The sequence below is a fragment of the Solanum dulcamara genome, chromosome 3 (assembly GCF_947179165.1).
Source record: "Solanum dulcamara chromosome 3, daSolDulc1.2, whole genome shotgun sequence".
In the NCBI taxonomy this organism is placed as follows: Eukaryota; Viridiplantae; Streptophyta; class Magnoliopsida; order Solanales; family Solanaceae; genus Solanum; species Solanum dulcamara.
This window is the reverse complement of record NC_077239.1, coordinates 51,211,790-51,238,961: the sequence shown is the minus strand read 5'-3', so window position 1 is coordinate 51,238,961 and position 27,172 is coordinate 51,211,790. Positions and strand designations below refer to the sequence as shown.

The 27,172-nt window shown below is 36.7% G+C and overlaps 1 pseudogene; it reads left to right on the top strand.

The window, feature by feature from the left end:
• The first annotated feature begins 5,677 nt into the window (after positions 1 to 5,677).
• On the top strand, positions 5,678 to 5,799 carry LOC129883883 (5S ribosomal RNA; annotated as a pseudogene).
• The last annotated feature ends 21,373 nt before the right edge of the window (positions 5,800 to 27,172 follow it).

Genomic DNA, 27,172 nt, shown 5'->3' with positions numbered 1-27,172 from the left:
GTGAATCAACTTTGTAAAACCATCATTGCCCTAGTGCCATCACCACCTTATTACAACACATCATCATATATCTATACACGTATCCTGGCCCTCTATTGAGGGACTCAGGGAATAATGCAGTGAACTGTGCACGAGAACATATCCTGGCCCGGAACTCAAGGAAAGAAGTGTTACAATATACACGAGTAGAGTAGTGAGTAACTATATGCAATTTAAATCATTATCAAAGACTCAACAGAATAAGAAAGTTAAGCTTTTATTTGAGAACCCGAGTAACAGTGTAGTCATCTCGAGTGTCCCTTAAATGCCATTATGGGTTGTCTCAAAAGTAATCTCGGAGGCCCTGGACATGTATTAACATAGGGCCAAATCATTTATGGAATCAGAAACACTTATTACCTTATAGTCCTTAGGCTGTAGAGCCTGTACATTTGTTACCTCTTTAACGTATAAAAGTTTCTAGGGAAAGTAGTTCAACTACTATAGGAGTTTAATATTTAGAAGTAATTAAGAGATGTTTAAGAATGGAGTTACCTCGGAGTTCAGATCAGATTCAACTTACAACTAAGACAAGGACATGCCCCACAAGAAGAAAGAGAATAAGCTATATATAGTCTATACTTTCCTTCAGGTGATCTTCATATACATATTTCGTACCCGGCCCTTCATGGGGCTCAGTGAACCACTATGGCATTGTAACCTCATTTTCGTATCAAATACATCTTAATGAAAATGAGAGATAGCTTCCCATACATTACATTCTGACACATAGAAGCCCTACTAGGCAATACTTAATCTTCACAGGAACTCTAATACTGAACAGTGGATAGGGGTTATGAGGCGTACTCGGAATTATGGGAATGGAATTATCCCCACACTTTATATACAATTCACTTAAGGCTAAACATTGCCAAAAGGAAAGAAAGATAGTTGTACAAACTTATACCAAAACATGCCAAGAGAAAGCTTTACATACCTTGTCTGAATTATTCCTTATCCTGCTTGCCTCGCCGTCCTTTGAACCTATTCAACATGAAAGTAGTATGAATATCAACGCCTTTTACTTTCCAGCACCCTAGGTTACATCTTAGTATTAAAGACATCTATTTCCTTAGTCATTTCCCCGACTAGTTCTATTATTCGCTAAGGCATCGACGAAAATTGGGCAGCACCTCCCCTATAATGTGCCCTATCCAAATTTCCAGTTAGGTCCCTAAGACCTACAGCCAACCAACAACAACAACCTGCATCAATTTGGACCAACAATATACAACATAAACTCCAATAGGGCGTCTAGCCTTTATTTTATAACGCATTTCATTATACGCAACTAGGGGTCCTGTGGATTTAACTAGAAGCACCCTAACCCACATCAGAACATATTTAGGCCCTGAAACAACACATCAAACCCCTACAGTAGCACCTCACACGAACAACACTATCCTTCGACGACAATTTAACTATAGCGATTCCAATTTAGCTTATTTCGAACGTCGAGCATTTCTACGACATTCTTAAACTTCCAGCAGCATACAAGGGGTGTAATACACCATATAACAATACCATAAACTCCAATTTAAAAGGAAAGGTGTTACCTTACATTAAACTTGTCAAACTCGCCAAAACTATCCAAAATGTGAAATCTTGACAACCCACTGTCTTATATTGTCGCTTAGTTTCGGAGGGGTAATTGAGGGAAATAGGATTTTTGTCATCAATTAAAGTTATAGACATGTGTATCAAGGTCGCAAAAAATTTTGAATTACCCCTACAATAATTTTGTACGAAAATATATAACCGAAACACCAACAACAGTTCGTGTAAGATTTCCAAAACCAAAATCTGGGCAGTACCTCCTCTACACTTCATCACCCTATTTCGAGCTGATAAAAGTAAAACTGATTTTGGAGTCTGAATGAAAGTTATAGAACTATGAAATATATTTCGAAAATATATTGAATCATCCGGAACGAAGCTATACACAAGAAGTTATACCAATATTACTAATCACTGTCCCTTCCAAAAACGGGTTTGTTAACTAGCGTTTTCTCTTTAAGTTTCTCTTAGTTTTCCAAGTGTAGAACTGAAAATATAGTTCTGTAAGTATCTTAATATACATATATACCCCTCCACGTATTTTAGGAATATCGTATATAATTAATTCACGGAGAGAAAATTGAGAAACTTACCTTTAAACTTCAAACGCCATGGTTGCCTCCCTATCTCTCTTTCTCACGTTTTTTTTCTCTATGTTGGCTGATGTTCTTTTGATGAACAACTGAAGTATATGATATATATCAACATGTATATATGGCTTTAGGGTGTGACACATGTCATCCCCAAGAGGTGACACGTGTCCAGCCCCTATTGGGCCACCGCACCTACATGTTCAAGGAGGGGCTGCCACGTGGCAGTGGGGCCCACCTCCCCCAAGCAGGTGGGTCACCTACCTACTTAGGTTCTGCCACATGTCACCCTCCCATTGGATGCCCCGCAAAATTTCTTTCTTTTCCTCGTGGGTTCATAATCTCGTTCGTAATCTCATCTCACTTTAAGAGCCTATGAAATCCTTGCTACGCAAGTTTGGTATGTAATCAAGTAACTCATGTATGTACGACTTCTAACTTAGTAGTTTACGTAGATACGTCGAGTCCTACGACTCGTTACTTGGCCTCCAACTCCTTCCGACTTCTCTTAACCCTATTTCCAATCTTCCCTACCACGGGGTGTCCCATTCTCTCTTCCTTAGAGCCATTTGATAGTGTCGTAGCATATCCGGCTCACATGATAATGTCCAAGGAACTTATGAGACATTCCGAGTTTAAAAAGGGTGGGGTGTAACATCTGAGAAGGCTCTTAAGTTTCTTAGAAGTCGTCATTTGAGTTGGATAGTCTATAACACTATCAAATAATCCTAAGTAAAGAAAAAGGAGATACTTCATAAGAGACAAGATTGGAAATAGGGTTATAAGGATTTGAAATGAGTTGGGGGGGGGGGGAAATAACAAGTCGTGGGACTCGACTTATTTGCGTAAGCTACCAACTTGAATGTCTTACGTACTTAAGCTACTTGAGTATACATCGAGCTTAAGTAGAAAGAAATACATAGGCTCTTAAAGTGAGACGAGATTACGAATCCATGGAAGGGAAATAAGGAGACGACGTGCCTATGTGAAACAAGTAGGTGATGCACTTACTTGGACAAAATAGGTGATGCACCTACTTAGACCAAGTAGGTGACTCATTTTCTTAGGGTGGACCCCACGTTGCCACATGGTATCATGTGAGTGAGCGCATGGATGAGGTGGTGCCCTAGGGGGATGCCATGTGTCCTCTCATAATGACACATATATATACTTGTTGTGATGACTATTAAGTTATTTTTATCCAAAAATCAGCAACAAAGAAGAGAGAAAAATGTGAGAAAGAAGAGAAGGCAGCCACGGATTTTGCCAATTTAAGTTAAGCCTCTGACTTTCATTCCGTGAATTAATTATGTAAGGTATCCCATGGATACATGATGGTGTTTAATAGTGTAAAATTACTATTTGGGTTAGAGAATAAGGGATGTGAATAGACCATCAATTTTCAGCATGTTAAGAGAACTTCCGAGGTAAGTTTTAGCGAGTTCTAGCAAGGTATGGCTTGGCTCTCTTCTCCCACGTTTTGGTAAGGGTTTGGAAATTTTATGAAGGTATAAATATGGATTGGAAACATGAAAATATACATGTTATGACTAAATAAGATTGCAGGTCATTTAGGGGCTGGTTTGATGCGATTTTAATGGGTTAAAGTTTTGCTAGAGTCGTTGTTATTGTGGTGTTTTGTTGGGCATTGTTTTGTAGTATTGCAGGGATGGAACATGACTAAAAATGACTGTATATTCTGCTGTTTTCAACCACATGACACCCCGGTTCGTGTGGTTAAAGGTTTTACGAAATAGAGATTAAAAATCCTATTTTGGTATCGTAGTTTTGAGCGAGTTATTTGGAATTTGTGTAATGTAATGTGAAGTGGTTTACTTGTATATATGTTCCTGATTATTTTTGTTTCTTGGGGTCGTGTCCCATTATATGACTAGTCTATCATTCTCTAGAGGTTTGTAGACTTATGATGTGGGTTATATAGGTATGGTTTGAGCTTTGTGTTCCGTGATGTGCTTAACAGCTCTCTTGTGTTATATCTGTTCTCATTCGCTCTCTAGCGACCCCTTTTTTGATTGTACTTTTGTCTATTTTGCTAACATGCTAAGTAAGGCTAAGAGTACGTATGGGTGCCCAACTCGAGCACAAGTCATGGCCTAAGGAGTTGGGTCGTGATAAAAGTGGTATCAGACTAGTTCGTCCTTGGAGTGTCTATAGACCGTGTCTATTAGAGTCTTATTTATCGGTGTGTTATGCACCACATCTATAAATAGGAGGCTACAGGACATTTAGGATGTTACCATTTTTTCATATCTAAGATTGTGCGATAGAGCCGAGTCATAGGGAATGAAATTCCTCATACTAACTTTTGATTTCAGCAGAAGGACATCATCGATAGAAGAAATTGACTGATGATATTGGAGGTTACAGGGCACATAAGTAAGCAAAGGCACAATAGAGATATGTCAGGTGAGGTATAAAAATACGATTGACATGTAAGGTTGAAGGGTGAAAGGAAAGTGTAACAAATGCAGTTTGAGTTGGACACATGAGGTAAGTCCATTATGTTCATATGGTTATTGATATTGAAATCCCTATGTGGCTGTGATATGAATATATATATGTTGGCCCTGTGAGGCATTGTTGGTATTTTCTGAGTGTAGATTTGGGATAGTAAGGAATATAGAGGAAACTCTGCTGAATTGTTTTTTGGAAATAGAAAGAGAAGGAGATATAAGGTTGTAATATAACTTGAAAGATCGTATCCATGGTAACGATAAGGATGGAAGCTAATGAAGCAGAAAGGGGTATTGTGTATATGTACCTCCACCTTGGAAAATAGTGGGATCCCTCGAGGATAGGGATTATAAGTTGCAAAACAACTGAGGCATTGTGAAATTATCAAAGGGAAAAATGGTATCCTTTGGGAAAAAAGGGTGATAACAAAATGTGAAGCACGTTTCATCAGAGTATAAATTCCCTCAAATGGAGAATTGGACATGATTATAAACACTAGTGACGTACTAATTGGGATGAATGAAATATGGCTTTGGCTAAACTACTATATTAAGTTGTATGACTCGACTATCAGTACTTGGACTAAATTATGTACTATCTATTGAGAATACTAAGCACCCTATAGTTGTACTAGGGTTTCTTATAGGATCAACTTAAAGTATGAATGATCTAACAGAGGGTATGGATATGGTGCAACATGTTAAATATGTTAGAATAGAATCATTTGAGCATGAATAGTTGAAAATAAACAGAGGATGACATAGGTACACCCTAAAGGGGGAAGTGGATAAGAGAGGTACAATCGCAAGGGAAAATCAACTGACGCTATCATATGTAAATGGGAATGTTTAAACTTCAAACTAGATCCCATAAGGAATGGATGGATCTCGAGGCCAGCAATAAACAGATAGAAACCGCGATATCTGAGACCGTGTAAGGAACGGCCAGTAATAAATAGATAGAAGTCACAGTATCTGAGACCGTGTGAGGAATCATTGGTGGAGACCTTAAGGTATGGATGCGATCATACCAGCACTGACTCACCGGATCCTATCAGAACTCTGAAGTTAAGCGTGCTTGGGCGAAAGTAATACTAGGATGGGTGACCCCTTGGGAAGTAAAAGAGGAAATGAAATAGAAGTAATCCTAACCTTTGGAACTCTGATATTGATTGATGGATGAAAGTATATGTTATGGCAACGGGACAGAGAAACTCTCCATATAGTTGGTATAATATCCAGAGTAAGGTTTTGGTTTACATTCGAGGACGAATGTTCTAAGGGGGAAATGATGTTACACCCCGTACTTTTGTACCTTGGAGTGCTTCTTAAGCTGCTTAAGTTTTTGGGAAGGCTCTTTAGTTTCTTATAAGTCATCATGTGAGTCGGATAGTCTATAACGCTATAAAATAATCTTAAGTAAAGGAGAAGGAGATACTCTATAAGAGAGAAGATTGTAAATAGGGTTATAAGAATTTGAGACGACTTAGGAGGGGGCAAAATAACAAGTCGTGGAACTCGACTTACTTGAGTAAGATATCAACTTGGATGTCTTAAGTACTTAAGCTACTTGAGTATACATCGAGCTTAAGTAGAAAGGAATACATAGGCTCTTGAAGTGAGATGAGATTGTGAACCCACGAAAGAAAAATAAGAAGACGACGCGCCTACGTGAATCAAGTAGGTGATGCACCTACTTGGACTAACTAGGTGATGTACCTACTTGGAAAAAGTAGGTGAATCACCTTCTTGGGGTGGACCCCATGCTTCCACGTGGTAGGATGTGAGTGGGTGCATGGATGAGGAAGCGTCCTAGGAGGCTGCCACGTGTCACTCCTAGGGGATGCCATATGTCAACCCTAGGGGATGCCATGTGTCCTCTCTTAAGGAAACATATATATACATGTTGTGATGACTTTTAAGTCATTTTTATCCAAAAATCAGCAACAAAGAAGAGAGAAAAACGTGAGAAAGAAGAGAAGGCAGCCACATATTTGGCTAATTTGAGGTAAGCCTCTGACTTTCTTTCTGTGAATTAATTATGTAAGGTATCCCACGGATACATGATGGTGTTTAACAGAATAAAATTACTTTTTGGGGCAGAGAAGAAGGGATGCGAACAGCCCATCAATATTCAGTATGTTAAGAGAACTTTCGAGGCAAGTTTTAGCGAGTTTTAGCAAGGTATGGCTTGGCTCTCTTCTTCCATGTTTTGGTAAGGGTTTGGACATGTTATGAAGGTATAAATACGGATTGTAAGCATGAAAATATACATGTTACGATTAAAGAATGTTGCAGGTCATGTAGGGGATGGTTTAACGCAATTTTAACGGGTTAAAGTTTGGCTAAAGTCATTGTAATTATGGTGTTGTGTTGGGCATTGTTTTGTAGTATTGCAGGGATGGAACATGACTAAAAATGACTGTAAATTATGCTGGTTGCAGCCACATGACACCCTGGTTAGTGTGGTTAAAGGGTTTACAAAATAGTGATTAAAATCCCTATTTTTTTGTAGTTTTAAGCTAGTTATTTGGAGTTTGTGTTGTGTAATGTTAAAGTGGTTTACTTGTATATATGTTTCTGATTGTTTTTGTTGGTTGGCTTCTAAGTTTTGGAAGGTAAATCGGAAGTTTGGATAGGGCAAGTTATAGGGGAGATGCTGCCCAATTTCTGCTAACTTCAAAATTTGTAATAAACTAGTCTAAGAAAATGGATAAGGTATTGGTTCCTATTGGTAATTGGTGGTAGAATTACAAGATTGAAAGTCGAAGGTCACTAAACTTATAATTACTTTCATGTTAAATAGGTTCAAGAGACGATGAGGCAAATGTGTTAAGAGTAATCCGTAAGAGGTATGTAAAGCTAACATTTCCTCCTTTTGGCATATTTTTGGCATAAGTATGTAAAGCTTATTCATTTTCTTGGCATGTTTTGAAATAATTATGAAAAGCTAATCTTTCTTTTGTTATGGTCTATATGAAACAAATATATGAATTTTTTTATGGTTCCAAGCAAGTTCCTATTCCTAGAGCCACTCGGATGGCCAATTTCTTAATTTCCAAAGGATATTTTATTATGATTTGATACGAGTATATAATTCAATAAGTTCCATTTTGATGTAATCCATAGTGACTTTCGAAAGGTACTTGATATGACTTTTGTCTTAATTTTGAACGATGGCTTATTTTAATTATTCCATTGAGACCCGTAATATATTTTGAAATATGGAAACAATTTCAGAAAGACTATTTTGACATAGACCATCGTGACATCTGAAAGATATGCACTATTATTATCACTTAATTTCTCTTATATGACTTGGCATTGGAGTTACGCTATCGAGTCTCTAGAAATGTTTTGTATTTTATATTATATTGAGTTTCTCACTACTCTATCATGGATGACTTAATGCTTCTTTCACTGAGCCCAGGCCAAGATTTGTTATCATGCCTACTTCTTTGCATTATTCGTCATGCCTCGACGCAAAGAGGTAGGTACGACTTGTACATGGGATTTTTGGAGTTATGATGTGTAATGTACATATATGATATGATATGATCTGATATAACCATCTGATATGATATGATCTATTACGGAGATATTCCCTACTCTAGAGTTATGATGTGTTGTGGCACCAGTGATTGGGCGATGACTATTATTTGTTCATCGAGTCCCATAATGGGGCCGGATATAGCATATATTTTCTGCATACATTATCTGAGGTTATGAAAATCATTTTGGTATTATAGATATTTTGCTCATTTTTGCACCTTCTGTTCTGATAATGGGTTTACTTATTACAGTCCATGCTTTACATACTCGGTACATTATCTATACTGACCCTCTTTCTTCAGGGGCTGCATTACATGCCTGCAGGTACAGACACTCAGTTTGCTGATCTGCTCGCCTAGGACATCAACCCTATTGGTTGGCAGTTCTTGTTTGTCTAGAGCCCTATTTTGGTACTATTTTTTCTGTTATACATTTGTACATATTGGTTAAGGGTACGATGGGGTCGTGTCCCATTATATGACTAGGCTATCATTCTCTAGAGGTCTGTAGACTAGGGTTATATAGGTATGTTTTAAGCTTTGTGTTCCGTGATGGCCTTAACAGCTCTCTTGTGCTATATTTGTTCTCATTGGCTCTCTAGCGACCCCTTTTTTTATCGTACTTTTGTCTATTCTACTAACACGCTAAGTAAGGCTAAGAGTACGTATGGGTGCCCAACTCAGGCATCAGTCATGGTCTATGGAGTTGGGTCGTGACATTTATAATTCATTACTCTTGTTTAGTTTCTGTCCTCAAACCCATTACTTAAAGTTTTGGGTTGACGGGTTGACTTACCTACTGGTGGGTTATTGTAGGTGCCATCATGACCTAAGGAATGCGGTCGTGACAATACTATTATTACATCTTCCACCGAGTCCATAGCTGGGTATGTTATCGTGTATAACTTTATTACATCTTTTAGTGAGTCCCATGATGCGTCAGGTATGTCACCATGTATATTTTACTACATTATCCACTGAGTCCCTCACTAGAGGGTCGGGTATGCTATATGATGATATGATGATGCAATGATATAGTTATGGCCCTGAGTCCCATGATGGGTTGGGTATGGTATATGTGTACCCGAATTTATTCACCGAGTCCCTTATTAGAGGGTCGGGTATGATATAGTATATGTATATGATAATATGATAATATAATAACATGATTATGGCACCAAGTCTCATAATGGGCTGGGTATAATATATAATAATGATATGCATGATTTGTTTCGTATGGCACAAGTATAGTAAGTTCTGATTATCATGCTTTTCTCCCGGACTCTCTATTTTAGTTATGATCTTTTTTATTGTATTTCATGCCTTACATATACAGTTCATATCTTGTACTAAATCCCTCTTTCTTCGGGGGCTATGTTCATGTCCGTAGGTACAGATACTTGATTTGGTAACCCTCTAACTTTTAGGACTTCTACTCAGCTGTCTTGGAGTACTCCGTTGTTCTAGAGTCTAGACTTTTGGCACAAAACTACTAATATATGTATATGTTGATTCAGGGGTACGATGGGGCCCTTTTCTGTCATATGTTACTATTGATACTTTTAGAGGTTTGTAGGCGTATGTGTGGATTGTATATAGATGTTGTTCAGTTGTGTTATCATGACTTGTATTTTGGGACGTCCCCATTTATAGTGGAAACCTTGTTGTGTAGCGTATATATATGTTTTGGGATATTGTATGTAGTGGCAGCCCTGTAGGATTGCATATGTGTATGGTTGGAACGTTCCCATATGTTATGATAGCCTTATTGGCTTATGTACGATGTTATCCATGGTTAGTGTGATTCCACAGGAGACAAGTTGCCTTGATATATATATATATGTGTGTGTGACAGTTCTGAGATGACATATTATTCTTAAGAATTTCCATATTATGTTCAGTTCAAATGGGTTATATCTAACAGGTGTGTACGAGAGTCCAGCATGGGCACTAGTCACGGCCTACGTTGTTGGGTTATGATATTTTCGCCGGTCATAGATATATGTAGATTGGGATAAGCATTAAAATATACTGGTCCATAAGCCAGACTGTTCTGCACAGTCCCTATAAGGGAGTTTTTGTAGTCTTGGTTTCTACCATCTGGTAGAGCTTCTATGAAACTCTCAGGTAGACTTCTTAAGGTAAGGGATAGAATACTACATGTACTAACCCAATATGTAAAAATCAATATTTTTCCCTATAAGGTGCCAAATCCTGCTCAGATTATAATCTCTACCTACCATGGTCAAAGTCAATGGTTATGGTTTCTATGGTTGCTTTAACAACCTGTTTGAAACTTATTTTATAAAAATTACCTAGTTGATAAATTTCTGCAGATTGGACCTTAGGAATTGTCCATTTATTAACCAAATCCAATTATTGCGGCATGCCATAAGCTTCTTTTCTACTATTTTAATAGTAGATTGCTTCCTAATGATATTCATCAATTAAATGAAGTATTGGACTAACGACACCTATTATTACAAAACATGACTCTGATACCACTAGGATGAAGAAGATCCCTTCGATGAAACTATTAGAACTTTTACGAGATCTATAGCCTTGAAAGTCACTGAGCCCCCACGAAAACCTTATCACCATATCAACTCTCCATAAGGCTTACACGAGCTTTACAGGAAATACTGTCCAAAGGACAGGTTCAACTTCAAATAGTGCTATAACAACTCAACCTCAGAATCATCGAAGCGATCTTCTTCATCTTAGTGGTATCAGATGAAAATGAAAAAGGGAATCCTATGCCTAAACATTTGAAAATAAATATGATAATTTGTCAGCTTCCAAAATGATCTTTTTAAAAATGAATTACCAAATATTTCAAATATTTCTCCACTTGATAGATACTTATATTTAGGGACAATTAAGTTAATTACAACTCAGAAGTCCTTAGAAAAAAATATTCTTTTTATAAATTATAATCTTAAAAATGAATGTGGAGCCAATTTAAACTGTATACATGAAGGACTAATATCTTCCAACTATTTTAAAAAAATAATTCATAGTCTTAGAAATGCTAGTGGTCAGAAAATGGGTATTGAATTTAAAATATCAAAAGCTTATATTTGTACAAATGAGGTTTGTAGTCCTGAAAACTTTATTTTAGTAAAAGTCATTTCTATTAAAGTAATTTTAGGAATGCCTTTTTTCTGGCATATATACCCTATAACTTTGTATCACGATCCGATTTCTTAGGTCATGATGATGCCTACTATGATCCACCAGTAGTCAAGCCAACTAAATTTACAGAACTGTAACAGGATGTCAGGGAAGGGTACCAACAATTCAAACTATAAACAACAATGAAACAAGAATAACACAAACGAATGGCGGAAGCAAATCAAAATATATATACAAAATATGTGATCCCACCTAGAACCTAGAAGTCACGTATACAGAGCTACTACAAAATGAGCACAACTCCAAAAATTTGACTAGAGAAACAAGACTGTCTTGAAGAGAAAAAGACAAACAAAAAATATATACAGAGGGAGACAAGTAAATCCAAAATGTTGTATGCTCACCCTGGTCTTCGTTCATGACTGCAGCTGGCTAGAAATCAATGCTAATAGCTAGTAGTCAAACACGCATCACAAAAATACATGCACAGTGTAGTTTGAGTACCAAAATAACGGATACCCAGTATGCATCATAGGCCGACTGAGCAAGGAAAGAAAAAGTAAACTGAAATGCAAAAAACTAATCACAACAAAGACATATACAAGGAATCAAGGTAGGTATGTACACGAGCGTACTCAACACATAAACATAGAGAAACTAGCTCAATTCGCCGGGCTCCCACAAATTCAACGGGTACGCTCAAGAACAAGTGTAAAAGTAAAAACTTGAACCAAGGTAATAATAGCTATGGACTTAAACCAAAGCTAGTAATGAGCGATGGAGTTGAACCAAGGTTGATATCTATGGTGGAAATTGAACCACGTCTAAGTAAAGCAAGGGACTCAAACCGAGGCAAACATACCTAAGCAAAGACTTGAACCTCGACCAGTGGAGTAAATTAGGGACTTGAACCATGAATAGAGGCAAATCGGTCAGATTCATGATCGGCGGCCAATCGAGCATCAAGGGGAGTACCCCCAATCTGAGCTCCATCAATAAATCACTCCAACCCAAACCACATCAAACCAGAATCAATGAATAGACTTTAGAAACCAAGAACCATGTGATGCAGAATCAATAAAATAATAGGACATTATAGAGATAAGATTCCAAAGTTGTGTTATTACTTAGCTAAAGCTCATACTATCAAACTCAAGTCTGCTATATTAGTCTATAGGGAAATAAGCTATCCAAAATGATGTTACAGGGAGCTAAGCTCTATAAAATGATGTTGGAGAAGTTTTAACGTCCAACGATTCCAAAATTGCGCAAGTCTAAGGCAATACTAGTCTAAGCCTAGACTAAGGCCAAACATGCGTCCAAAGGCATAAACTAAAGGCCCAGCACATACCATAAGGTATGGATGATCAACAACAATAGGAGACATGCTTTAACAGTCTAAAACTCTCCAAATAATAACACTTAGGACATGAATTCTAGGAGTTTAGCATGCTCGACGTCCAAACCCCTCCAAGCTCATACAATTCTATATATATATTCCGAAAAAAACTCAGTCTAAAGAAGGGAAAATTGTAGCCTACCTGTAGGCCGACCGCACATGCTCCAACTCATGAAATCAGAACTTTTCCTTTTCGAACGAACTACGAATGCTACCATGCTATAAATAATTAAAGCACAATGTCAATATGGTCAATTTGACATTAAAATTATCAAAATTGGGGACAGATTAATTTCGGAGTCAAAAATGAGAATGTGGGACCCGCTTCATAAATTATGGAATTAACTCTGTTCAAGGGTCTGCTATGCCACCCCTAACTTGTGCTTCAAAAATGAGTATAATTTGGTTCTCAATATAGCCCAAACACACACATGCAAAAAAATCATATTTTGATTATCATTAAATACATGGGAAGTAGATGAAATAGAGAAAAATTACCAAAACAAATCCTCAATAGCCAAAACCAATCTCACCAAAATGATCCTCACGAAAAACCTTAAAATTTAACTTGAAGAATCACTGAAAGTGTACCCAAAATGCTCAAGATATCAAATCTCATAATTCACCAAAAATCTAATCTGAAAATGGCATAGTACAGGATCTTAAGATGGAAAAATTACAAAAATGAAGCCTTAATAGAAAAAACCAATCACAGCACAAAGATCCTCATGAAAAACCCTATAATTTAGCCTCAAAAATCGCTGAAAATGGATTCAATGTGCTAAAGATATCAAATCTCAAAATTCACCAAAAATATAATCCAAAAATAGGAAGGAAAGTAGCTATAATATGAATCTTACCTCAAAGGAAGCTTTTAATTAACTTTTTGATCCTTGTAACGCCTTCCTAGCAAAAATTCCTTCCATTTCAACCTTTTAATCACCAAAATCAGGTTTATATATACCAAGAAATTAATTCCCAAAGTTCTTAAAAGATTTACTCAAAAAATTACCTAGTTCCACAGCTAAAACCAAGATTTTACGTCAATTAAATGCCCAAAATCAGTTTTCGAGCTCACCAACGCGTTCTCCTTCAAAAATCTCACAAATTTTCCTGAATCACCTAAATCGGATAAAAAATACTCTCAAAAATGAAATCCAAAGTTTAGCAAAAAATATGGCGAATCTGGCATTTTCCAGATATAAATACTACCTTTCACATCATGGCAAATCATGCCACATCATCGATCGCACACAAAATTTCAGCAACTAACAATCATTATTTTTTGACGCTTGAGAGTCAGAAAAACAAACCATATATAGAATCTGATTGGAAATGAAAATCCAGACTGAACTGTGTAGTCAAAATTTCCATCAAAGGTCGCCTCAACAAAAAGTTGGTCCTATACCCAAACACCATTTTTTTGAATTCTACAAGGAGGCTCGAAATGAGATCGGAAGCCTCAGAACAAACATGAAAGGTCATTCTAGACCAACATCGATATTCCGAAACTAACTACGCTGTCATAATTCCCATTCGGGCAAGTTATACAAGAATATTGACCAAAGTCAAATATTGGCTAGTTTTGAAGGCTTAAATGCTAAAATGGTTTAAACTCGCACCAAAAACCTCAAGACTTGAGTTAACTATGCTTAGATCCTAATTTGGCCATTCCGGAGCTGATAAAACTGTTAGAAATCTGTTTCAAGGCTATTTTACAGTACTTTAACTCAAAAATAACTTTTCAAGTTATAAAGGCTTTCCAACACTGAAACCCTCACAAAATCCAAGCAAACGACTAGACAACCGAGCTATCGATCCAATAGGTCATAAAATGTCCTGGGTCGCTATTGGAATGCTCTAAATGACTAAATGGAACCATTATAAGGAAAATGACCTTGAAGGTTATTACAACATCCACTACTAAAGTCAAGGACAACTGTAGTCTCAAGGAACAAAAATATGAGAATGCTAGTCCTACATGCTTTGCTAGACTCTAAGGCACCCTCAAAGAGTGAGTAATGCCACTGTAGAACTCCAACCTAGAGAAAAACCCCATGCTTACCCTAAAATATCAAAAAATTCTCCAATTCATTCCATAACACCAATTTCCAATCAAATGAGACTAAAGTAGCAATTTTTTTAGAATTACCCAAGAAAACTAAACCACACTGGAACCACCAAATTAAACATATAGAACAATAAGAGAAACCAAAATAACCTTACCATCCAGACTACCTACCCTAAATCTAAAATCCAATATTTTACCTATTAGGAGAACTCTGATGGTCCTTAGATATCCTATCCACCACAACTTCAAAATAGAAGTGCCAATATAGGAGCAGTGGTAAGAAAGTCCTTGAGACTAAGCTACTAATATCAGTCATCGAGGTGGGCCTGGCCCAGTAATGAATAGCCTCAAGCTTTGTTGCATATAACATAATTTCATCTTTAGACACCACGTGTTATACCCCACACTCTTAGTACATGGGAACATTTATTTATCTTCTCTAAAGTTACCATGTGATCCATGTTATTCATGACTTTATCAAGTAGATCTAAGGAAGGGAGGATGTAACACGCCATATTTTGCATAGACTAGTTCTATGTGAGTAGTGATGGTTGGGAAGAGGTTTGGAAGGATTTGAAAGAAGTTGGAAGCCAAGTTGTAAGTCATGGTAATTGACCTACTTGCGTATGCTACCGACTTGAATTTCTTACTTAATTAAGCTACTTGAGTACATGTCGAGCTTAAGTAGCAAGGATTACATAGGTTATTAAAATGAGACGAGATTATGAATCCATGAAAAAGGAGTAAGTAGGTGATTCACCTACTTGGAGTAAGTAGGTAATGCACCTACTTGGAATAAGTGGGTGATGCACATACTTGGAGTGAGTAGGTGATACACCTACTAAGTTGGACCCCACTCTACTATGTAGCAGCACCTGGGTGGGTGCATGGCTGAGGTGGATGCCTAGGGGTTGGACATGTGTCACCCTTAGGGAATGACATGTGTCACTCTCAAAGGAGGGGTATATATACCTAGTTTAGTGACTAAGGAATTCATTTGCATCTTTTACTCTTAGAAAATTTGGAGAAAATTCTTGAGAGAAAGAAGAGGAGAGCTACGGCCTTAGTTGCAGCAAGGTAGGTCCTCCAATTTTGATCTATAAAATAATTATCTAAGATATTCTTCGATCAAATAAAGGTATTTAACAATATAAATTAATTGTTGGGCTAGTAAGGAGGTTCAACATGAACCTACAACTTTCAGCAAGTGTAGAAAGCTTATTTGTTAAGGTAAGGTTAGATCCCTTTTCACATGTTTTAGTAAGGATTTAAACATGTTGTGGAGGTGTAAATATATACTAGAAATATGAAATTATACATGTTACTATTGAAGGGTATTGAAAACCGTGGAGGGGCTATTTTTAAGTTATTCAAATGGATTAAAGTTTGATTAGTGTTATTGTTATTATGGTATTGTATTTGAAGGCAAATTATATATGTTTAAGGGATGGAAATGTGGGTATAAATGATTATATGTGCTGCTGTTTTCATCTACATTATGCTCCCTTCCTTGTGGTTATGATATTGCGAAATAAAGATTGAGAACTGTATTTTGATGTCGTGATTTTGGGTGGGCTATTTGGAACCTGTATTGAATAATGTTGAAGTAGTTTTATTGTATATGGATGGTGGTTGTTGTTGTTGGTTCGACTGTGCTAATCTGAGGTTAATTGGAAGTTTGGATAGAGTGAGGGGAAATGCTGCCTAATTTCCATTAACTTCTTAACTAACCAATATACTAGTCGAGAAGTGTGAACGATGAAGTAATTCCTATAGGTAATTAGTTGTAGATGTAGAAGCTGGAAAGTCGAAGGTTGTTCATAATCATGTTACTTTTGTGTTAAATAGATTAAAGGGGTAACGAAGCAAGCTTGGTTGCGGTTAATCTATAACAGGTATGTAAAGCTATTCTTTCTTTTCTTTTGGCATGTCTTTGACATAAGTAAAGAATGATATGAGCTTGAGGGTAATTCTATTCATAAATGTTGAGTGTAACTCATGATCCTTATGTACTTCTTGATGTTAGAACTCGTATAATATTTGAGCTATTACCTCTCAAGTCTTCTATACGTTGGAAAGAAGTCAATATGTAAAGCCTATCCATTCTTTTCTTTTGTCATGTCTTAGCTATAAGTGATATATGATATGAACATTGGGGGTAATTCCATTCATAATCTCCAAGTATGATTCATGACTCTTATTCACTTTTTGACGGTAAAACTCTTAAAATAGTTGAGGTACTGCCCTCGAGCCTTCTATATGTTGAGTAGTAATTGGATGTATAAGCTCCTATTCCTAAGGACTCTACGATGGTAGATGTCTCTGATTCCATAAGTTGTTTAGCATTGTCTTGATACATGTCTATGATTCTTGAGGCTCCATTTGATATGATCCTTAATGACAATTAGAGGGTACTTGAGACAATTTCTACCCTGACCTTCAAGTGATGGTTCACTTGACTATTCTATTGAGTCTCAGATGATGATTTAATTTGTATATAGTTACTCACTACTCTGCTCATGCATACTGTTAATACATCTTTCACCGAGTCCCGGGTCGTGTATATTATCATGCACAGCTTCGCTATATCTTTACTGAGTCCCATAATGGGTTGGGTATGGTATGATATATGTATATAATAATATGATGATGTACTAGCATGGTTATGGAATAGAGTTCCATAATGGGCTGGGTACAATATAAGTGTACACTACATCTTCGCTATATCTTTACTGAGTCCCATAATGGGTTGGGATGGGTATGGTATATATATGAATATGATGGTATAATGATATATTTGTAATACAGAGCCCCACAATAGGCTGGGTACACTATGTGATGATGATATACATGACTTCATTTCATAAGATACAGGTACAATGATTTGTTAATTGTTATACTTGTCTCATGCATCCCTATTTCAGTTATAATCTCCTTATAGTATTATATGCTTTATATACTCAGTACGTATTCCGTGCTGACCCCTTTTTTTCAAGGGGGATGCATTTTATGCCAGCAGGTACAAGCGCATTTTGGGGATCCGCCAGCTTAGGACTTTCCCCTCATCTATTTTAGAGTTCTCCATTGTACCGGCACCTAGACTATTGGTATTAATCTTTTGATATATGTATTTATTTATTCAGGGGTACGGTGGGGGGCCTGTCCCACCATATGATATAGTTGACACTCTTAGATGTCTGTAGACATGTGTATGTAGGTTGTATGTATATTTTGTTTAGCTGTGCCTAAACGATGTATTGTAAATATTAGTATGAAATGGCAGCCTTGTTGGTGTGCATATCCTTTCATGAGATGATTAGTGACAACTCCTCAGGGGACAAATGCTAGAGATGTATTAGTATGAAGATGCCATGAACCATTGGAGTTCCTATGTATGTTATCATGTTGTTCGTAGTTCAATTTGACTACATCTGATAGGTATGTATATTGGGTCGAGGTCAGACTCTAGTCATGGCCTATGGGGTTGGGTTGTGACAAAAATAGTATTAGAGTAGTTCATCCTAGGAGTGTCTACAGTCCGTGTCTAGTAGAGTCTTATTTATCGATGTGTTGTGCACCACATATATAAACAACAAGCTATAAGATATTTAGGATGTTATCTTTCTTTCATATCTAAGATCGTGCGATAGAGCCGAGCTATAGGAAATGAGATTCCTTATACTAACCTTTGATTATAGTTAAAGAACCATATTGACAGAAGAAAGTGACTGATGATATTTAATGCCCCACAATAAATAGAAAGAGGTATGTTCGATGGTACTATTATTGAAATATAATTGAGATATAAAGTTAACAATGGAAAGGAAAAGTAGATAAGACAGTGTAACAGGTGCAATATGAATCGGACATACGGGTAGGTCCATCTTTTTTACATTGTTGTTGATATTGGGCGCCTTGTATGGCTGTGATATAGGATAATATAAAGATGCATATATGTTGGCCCTGTGAGGCATTGTTGCTATTTTCCGCGTACAGGTTTGAGATAGTAAGAAATATAGAGGAAACTCTGCCTAAAGTTTTCTAAAAAAAAGAATGAGATATACGTTCAAATATGTCTTGGAAGTTGATATCTATAGGGTAAACTTATTATGTTGGACTAAAGTTGTAATAGGTACCCTCCATGTCATCGGTAAGGGGCACCATTTTTACTTGGGAAGTTTTATTTCAGAAAAAGCCTATTTGAGCAGCAAAGTTCAAAATTTATTTGAACGGACAAAGATATTTTCCAGCTATATTTTTGCCTTTGAAAAATCTCATGTTGAAGGGCAAAATGTCCACGATTGAGTGTCACTTTTTTTGAAAAGTACAAAACCCTCGACCATTAGTTGTGAACTAGATAATTTATTCACGACTCAAGAATAAACCTAGAAGGAAACCATGTGAGTCAAGTACTAAAAAGTACTGTGGTGCTTAATGGATTCTAGTTTCCTTCTAGTGGTGGTTGGAGAATGCTTCATGGTAATATTTTATTAATTCTTCACCAACTAATTGGAGATGGAATTTATGGAATGAAACAGACTTATGGCTATTCAAGATCGTGTATTTCATATATAGTTGAGGAAATGCTATGATGAGTCGGAAAAGCTTATAATACTAAGAGATAATTTAGAAGAGGTTGACAAATCTTGATAGGGTGTCATATAAGGGTACTGAATGAATTGATAAGTAGGGATAATAGTTTGTGAGAGTTGAAGGAGTACCTGAAAGGAGGAAACAAGAAGAGAGAGAGATAACAGTGTAGCAAAAAGTCATGACATGTGTAGCCAAGGGTACGAATGTTAAAAGTGACAGAACTGCGAAAGACCAAGTTGTAGAAAGATCAGCAACGTGGTAGAATGAGTGGTAGGAAATGACTTGTATGATACAAATAAAGATGGATGAACAAAATAAGTTTTGGAGAAAAAAAGTAATAATGCGGAAGTAACGTGTTTCGAATGATATGTTGGTAGCATAAGATTCCTCGTGTGCGGAATAAAAGATGGACATAGATGGGTATAAATGATAAGGGACAAAGACGGTAGGCTTAAGGAACATATGGTACAGTACCAAATGGATTGGGAAAAGAGATTGGATGAATTTGAGATTTGAAATAGGGACATAGAGCAAATATAAGTGGATAATGGTATAAGTACCCCCTTAAGAGGGGAAGCAGGTGAGAGAAATTCAAAGGTGAGATAGAGGAAATTGACACTACAATATATTTGATATGGATTCTTAAACTCCAAATAACATCCCTTGCTGAAACAAGTTAGTAAGATTTGAAAAACAACAATAAATGGAAAGAAGTCAGGATGGTATTGGAGACAGCGTTAAGAAGTTTTCGTAGCAGCCTTGAATGACATGATGTTAGAAGGTGGGTGTGTATAAAAAGAAAGAGTATGATAAGAGAATGATATCGAATAACCAAGAGATATTATGAGGGATAGCGATGCTATGCTAGGTTAAAGGCCAAGATATTGGCAAAGTTGTTCGCTAATGATATTGTGATTTATAAGTAACCAAGGAGAAGGAATAGAAAATGTCCTATGGTAGGAGATGAGAAGATCAAAAACTGAATAAAGGAAGAGAAAGAAGTATGACAAAATAGGATGAGTGAGTTTTATTATAAATGCGATAGGTAAACAGAATGAAACAGGAGACAAAAAGACTATGTCTAAGATTGAATATACCTTATACAATTTTTTCAAGAATAGTTATGCAACCTACAAACATTTGTATATTAAGCGTAAGACCAAACGAGTTAATACATGATTAGAGGAATAAGGGTTCAATAATGACAATACAGTTATGATATTTTGGGTACGTTATAGAGAAATACAAGATAGGTTAAGCCAAATTACCGAAATAGAATTAGTACCAAGGGAAAGTAGAACATGGTCGTGGTTGTACCAAAGATCTATCCCGATACTAATTGTACGATAAGAGAGGAGAAGATAAGGTAAAGTATAAAGATTAGCGAGATAACACTAAGGTAATTCTTGGGCTAAGTTGAGCACCTTCGCATATTCTTGTAATGATTGAAATATAACGCTTGATAGAAAATTAAGAGCAAAATCAGAGAAAAGGGAAAATAGATGAGTCTGAATTAAAGATAAAGATAAAACACGGGATAATATGTCTAGAGCGTTACAAGTTGGGTTACGGGAATCATAAAATAGTTTAAGCAAGACGATCAGAACTAGATGGTTACTAAGAGATGGTGAACTTATATGTCAAATTTCTTCAGAGTTATACTAGTTGGTGATAGACAGAGCACAAAACAGCTATGTAAAGTTATTATATGGGGGAAACTCCAGCGTTACTTGATAGCCAACCCTAAGGATTGAGATTAAGAGAAAAAAAATAGAGTGATAGTTAAAGTATTTTAAAGAAGTCGAAAGGTAAGACATGAGGCTAAAGATTCCAGAATATGGAATTCATTACAAGCCTACCTCGCACTCTATAAAAGTGTGATTCCTTATGGGTTATTATAGATAGGCTGACAAAATCCACCCAATTCCTTCCAGTTAGGACTACATACTCAGTTGAGGACTATGCAAAGTTGTATATCAAGGAAATAGTAAGACTTCACGGGGTCCCCACATCTATTATATCGGACAGAGGAGCTCATTTAGCCTCTAACTTCTAGAGATCATTCCAAGAAGGATTGCGGACACAAGTAAATCTTAGCACAACATTTCACCCTCAGACTGAAAGGCAGGTTGAACGTACTAGTCAAACACTAGAGGATATGTTGCAGGCCTGTATTATTGAATTCAGAGGAAGATGGGATGATCATTTAGCACTTATCGAGTTTGCCTATAATAATAGCTATTATTCTAGCATCCAAATAGCATTGTATGAGGCTTTGTATGGCAGGAAGTGTAGGTCACCTATTGGTTGGTTTGATATTGGTAAAACATGACTAATAGGCCTAGACATGGTTCAACAAACTATGGATAAAGTGAAGCTCATTTAGGAGAGATTATTAGTAGCCCAAAGTTAACAAATATCATATGCAGACAATCGATATCGACCTTAGGAGTTTCAGGTGGATGATTTGGTGTTCTTAAAGGTGTCACCCATGAAGGGGATAATGAGATTCTGCAAGAAAGGGAAGCTTATCCCCAGATACATTAGTCCGTATCAGATCATCTCTAAAATAGAAAGAGTTGCCTATGAAATGGACCTACCATCGGATTTAGAAGCAGTACACCCAGTCTTTAATGTATCAATACTCCATAAATGAATTGGAGACCCTTCCATAATATTTCCCGTAGATGAGGTCCATGTAACAAAGGAGTTATCCTACTAAGAGTAACCTATCGCCATCTTATATTGGCAAATTAGAAGGTTGTGAACTAAGGACATGACTTCTGTCAATGTATTGTGGCGAAATAAAAATAGAGATGAGATGACTTGGAAAGCCAAATAAGAGATGAAAAATAAATATCCGTACATGTTCCCTATGTCTACAGGTGATCTAAACTCCTAACTTGATTGTATTGATTAAAAAGAGGCTTGTATATGGTAACTATTACAGAGCTTTCCTGAAATCCTTGTAAGACGTTATGAGATTAGTTAACATTCTAGGACAAATGTTCTAAAGGGGGGAAGGATGTTATACCCCAAACTCTTGGTACACGGGAACATTTATTTAACTTCTCTAAAGTTACCATGTGATTCATGTTATTCATGACATTGTCAAATAACTCTAAGGAAGGGAGGATATAACACATCATATTTTCCATAGGCTAGTTCTATGTGAGTAGTGATGGTTGAAAAGAGGTTTGGAAGGATTTGAAAGAAGTTGGAGGCCAAGAAGTGAGAAGTGGTAATCTACCTACTTGCGTAAGTTACCAACTTGGATGTCTTCCATAATTAAGCTACTTAAGTACATGTCGAGCTTAAGTACCAAGGATTACATAGGTTATTAAAGTAAGATGAGATTACGAACCCATAAAAAAAGACTAAGTAGGTGATGCACCTACTTGGAGTAAGTAGGTCCTTCTTGGAGTGAGTAGGTGATGCACCTACTAAGGTGGACCCTACCCTATAACGTAGCAACACCTGGGTGGGTGCATGGGCTGAAGTGGATGCCTAGGGGCTGGACACGTGTCACCCTTAAGGGCTGACATATGTCACTCTCAATGGAGGGGTGTATATACCTAGTTTGATGACTAAGGAATTCATTTGCATCTTTTACACTAAAAAAAAATTGGAGAAAATTCTTGAGAGAAATAAGAGGAGAGCTATGGCCCTAGTTGCAACAAGGTAAGTCCTCCAATTTTGATTCGTAAATTATATATATAAGGTATTCTTTTATCAAATAAAGTTGTTTAACAACGTAAATTAATTGTTGGGGCAGTACGGAGGTTCAACGTGAACCTACAACTTTCAGCAAGTGTAAAAAGCTCGTTTGTTAAGGTAAGGTTTGATCCCCTTTTCATATGTTTTAGTAAGGATTTAAACATGTTATGGAGGTGTAAATATGGAATGGAAATATGAAATTATACACGTTACTATTAAAGGGTGTTGAAAACCGTGTGGGGCTATTTTGAAGTTATTCTAATGGATTAAAGTTTTATTAGTGTTGTCGTTATTATGGTATTATATTTAAAGGAAAATTATATATGTTGAAGGGTTAGAAATGTGGGTATAAATGAGTATACATGTTGTTGTTCGCAGCCACGTTATGCTCCCTTTCTTGTGGTTATGATTTTATGAAATAAAGATTGAAAATCGTATTTTAATGTCGTGATTTTGGGTGGGCTATTTGGAACTTGTATTGAATAATGTTGAAGTAGTTTTATTGTATATGGATGGTGGTTGTTGTTTTTGGTACGGTTGTGCTAATCAGAGGTTAATTGGAAGTTTGGATAGGGCGAGTTATAGGGAAAATATTATGCCCCGCACTTTTGGTACATAGAAATACCTATTTAGCTTCTCTAAAGTTGTCATATGGTCCACATTATCTATAACGTTACCAAATAACTCTAAGTAAGGGAGGATGTGATGCCCCATAATAATGAAGGTTGAAAATAGAGTTATGAGAATACAGAAGAAGTTGGAGGACAAGTAATGGGCTGTAGGACTCAACTTACTCTCGTAAGTCACCGACTTGGACGTCTTACATAACTAAGCTACTTGAGTACACGTCGAGCTTAAGTAGCCCAGAATACGTAGTCTCTTAAAGTTAGGCGAGATTACAAACCCACGGAAGAGAAATAAGGAGATGATATACCTACTCAAAGTAAGTAGGTGATGCACCGACTTGAAGCAAGTAGGTGACTCACCTGCTTGGGGTGGGCCCTACACTGCCACGTGGCAACATATGAGTGGCTGCATGGGTGAGGTGGCACCCTAGGGGGGCTTCCATGTGTCACTTTCCAATGAAGTATATATATACATAATTGATGACTAAGGAGTCATTTTCAGCAATGAACTTAGCCAAAAAAGGAGAGAGAAAAAATGTGAGGGCTAGAAAGAGGCAGCCACGGGTTGGATCAAATTGAGGTAAGCCTCTGACTTTTTCTCTATAAATAAATTATTTAAGGTATTCTACCGTGATATAACGGTGTTTAATAGAATAAATTAGCTATTTGGGGAAGGGAGTAGTGCTACAAATAGTCTGCTAACTTTTAGCATGTTAAGGAGCTTCTGAAGTTGATTTTTAGCAAGGTATGGATCGGTTTTCTTCTCCCACATTTTGATAAGGTTATGTACATGTTATGCATGTATAAATGTGAGTAGGAAACATAAAAATATGCACGTTACTGCTGAAGAAGGTGGCAGGTCATTTAGGGATTGTTTTGGCATATTCTAGTTGACTTAAAGTTTAACTAGTGTCATTGTTATTGTGGGGTTGTATTGGGAGTTGTTTTTTAGTATTGTAAAAATGTCTAAATGTACGTATAATTGCTTCTGGTTGAAGCCATATCACGTTCCATTTCGTGGGGTTAAGATTTTACAAAATAAAGATTGAAAATCGTATTTTGAATTCGTAGTTGAGCGGGCTGTTTGGGACTTGTTTTGTGTAATGTTGAAGTGGTGTAAGTGTGTATTGGCTGCTGTTTTTTTGATTAATATGGATACTAAGGTTTGGAGGTTAATTGGAAGTTCGGATAGGGCAAGTTATAGAGGAGATGTTGTCCGAATTCCATTAACTTCTTAACTAACTAATTAACTAGTCGAGACTAGTCAAGAAAGGCAAATAAGGAATTAATTCCTATGGGTACTTGGTTGTAGATTTAGAAGCTGGAAAGTTAAAGGTTATTGATATTAGTATTACATTCATGTTAAATAGGTTTGGAGGACAACTAGACAATCCGGGTTAAAAGCAATTGATAAGAGGTATGTAAAACTTATCTCTTCTTTCTTTTTTGGCATGTATTCAAGTTAAGTAATGAATGATATGAGCTTGAGGGTTAATCTATTCATAAATGCCAAGTATAATTCTTAGCTATTATTTACTCCTTGATGAAAGCACTCTTACAGTAATTGAACTAGGGCCCTCAAGCCTTCTATGTTAGGGAAAGTAGTAAGTATGTCTGGCTATCCACCTTTATCTTGGCATGTCTTAGCCATAAGTGGATGGTATATGTAATGTGGGGATAATTCCATTATTGGAACCCCGAGTATAGTTCGTAAATCTTATTCACTTCTCGATGTTAGAACTCCTGCAATAGCTGAGTTATAGTCTTATAAGTCTTTTACATGGCAAAAAGTATTAAATGTGAAGCCTATCCCTCCTTCTCTTGAAATGGCTTAATATAAGTGAAACGATATGTGATATGAGTTAGAGATAGTTCCATTTATAGGTTTTGGACGTAACTCATGATTGTACTCACTTTTGAATGATAAGGGCCTTAAAGTAGTTGAACTATGACCCTCGAGCCTTCTAAAGGCTGAATAGTGTTTGGATGTGTAAGCTCCTATACCTAGGAGCTCTTGAACATGCTTTATGGTGATATCTGAGGGATGTTTGATATGTTATAGAGTTTTACGTGCACGTATATGCATTATGATATATATGGATCGGGCTGAACGTACCTCGACATATTTTGCTATATAGGGATCGGGCCGTATGTTCCACGGCATGATATATTATATACGAATTGGGTCATCGTACCTCCGTATTATTATATGATATACGGATTGGGCTGTCATACCTCAGCATTATTATATGAGACACGGATCAGGCCATCATTCCTCGACATTATTATATGATATGTGGATCGGGCTGTCATTCCTCGGTGTGTACTTGCTATATATATAGATTGGGCTATATGTTTCACAGGGATAATGGTACATATGTACTTATGATGAGAAAATGATGTAGTTATTACACCGAGTCCCCAAATGGGCCGGATATAGTACGTGATCATAATATGTATGCCTTTATTTTATAAGATGCACGTATGGTAGATGGTTAAATGTTATATTTGCCCCTGCATCCCTATTTCAACTGTTGTCTCAGTTGTTGGAATTGTATTGAGTAATGTTGAGGTGATTTGATTGTATATATAGATGCTGGTTTTTTTTCGTAATATGGAGGCTAAGATTAGCAGTTGATAGGGAAAGTTATAAGAGAGATGCTGCCTGATTTTTGGTAGCTTCGGAACTAGTGACAAACTAGTCAAGGGTAATGGATAGGAAATGACTCCTATTAGTAATTGGTTGTAGAGTGGGATATTGGAAAGTTAAAGGCTATTAAACTTAGTATTACTTTCATGTCAAATAGGTTAAGGAAGTATCAACACAAGATGAATTTCAATTAATCCTTGAGAAGGTATGTGAAGCTATCCTTCTTTTCTTTTGGCATGTCTTAGCCTTAAGTTATTGATATATGGAAAATAGGGATAATTCCATTCATATAACCCCAAGTATGACTCATAAATCTTATTCACTTTTCGATAGTAGAATTCCTATCCTTGTTGAGTAATTGCCTCTCAAGGCTTCTATATAATGGAGAGTAGTAAGTATGTGAAGCTTTCTCTTGACATATTTTGCCACAAGTATGTAAAGCTACCCTTCTTCCCTCTTCATATGTCTTTGACATAAGTACGATGTTATAATGCTATGATTACTCACCGAGTCCCATGTCATGACCCAACCCCATTGGCCGCGACTAGGGTCCGACCTGGACCTCCCGTACACATATCTATTAGCTGAGGTCACATTGAATTGTAAATAAGACAATATCATGTAACAGAGCCCCACTGGGCAATAACATTTTCATAAACTGTAGCCTTTTTCGTTTGTATCACAACATGACAGGGCACGCAAGACGACAAGGCTGCCATAACATAATAACTTACATCATATATCATGTAGACCTAGTTGAATCAAACTGA